Genomic DNA, 1,027 nt, shown 5'->3' on the forward strand with positions numbered 1-1,027 from the left:
AGGGTCTCAAACAGGTTTACTATCAGGCAGAAGGCATTATAAACTCGATTTTTTCTGGATCAAACTTGATATTGGTCAGTTGACCTCCCTCTTGACCCAATCTAAATTTGTTCTAGACTCAAGTATTTCTTGCTGATCCATAAAAATTTTTTCTCTGGCATTTAAAATATTTATGGTGATCTTTTTAATTTATTCATTATTTGTATTTTTATTTTTATCTTTATATTATTATTCTATTCTTATCATTTTATTTGTTTTTGTTTTTTATTGCTTCTGTTGGGTTTCCCAGTGATAAGGAGGTTGAGGAGTTTGGGGGAACAAACAATATCTTGGAGGGAGGAAAGAGCACTAGAATTGACTGTATTTTTATATGAAACATATGTAAAATTATTTAAAGCAAATGTCAGGTGTGATTGAATATATAAATAACTACATATACTAAAGAGCAAGGCAGCTCCATCCCCTACTATTCAGCCCTATTTTTATGGTATTATTAATTATATTTATGTTAGTTAACAATGCAAACCTGTTTTTCCATGGAAAGATTTGTCATATTTCTGAACAGGGATTTTGCCTGATTTTGGTAGTGCTACTTTTCATATTGATACCTCTTTATCACACACTTAGTTAAATTCTTCTACATTATATCTTCCCATTAATCTAAAAAAAAACAAAAAATCTCATCTTGTGGTTTATTTTAAAAATGTTTTGAAAATGTTCTTTGGTTCTTCTGAACTAGCTTCAGTTTCAAAACAGAATAAATCACTTTTAAGTAGAAGGCATTAATTAATCCTCTTATCTAACATGTGCAGATTCTATTTGTATATCCCATTATAAGATTGGATTAATTACGATATATTTAGTCCTGTACAGTTTATTATATCATTAATATATGATAGAATATTTGTTCTAGATTATTCAGTGTTTTCATATACAATTCCATATGGTCCTTTAGTATTATAAATGAATTTTTTATTGAAATTAAATGAATTTAAGTAAATATTTTAAAGGTAAATATTATCAGATA

Source organism: Echinops telfairi, unplaced genomic scaffold, assembly GCF_000313985.2.
Source record: "Echinops telfairi isolate 266 unplaced genomic scaffold, ASM31398v2 ScPeMD7_7469;HRSCAF=8507_1, whole genome shotgun sequence".
Lineage (NCBI taxonomy): Eukaryota > Metazoa > Chordata > Mammalia > Afrosoricida > Tenrecidae > Echinops > Echinops telfairi.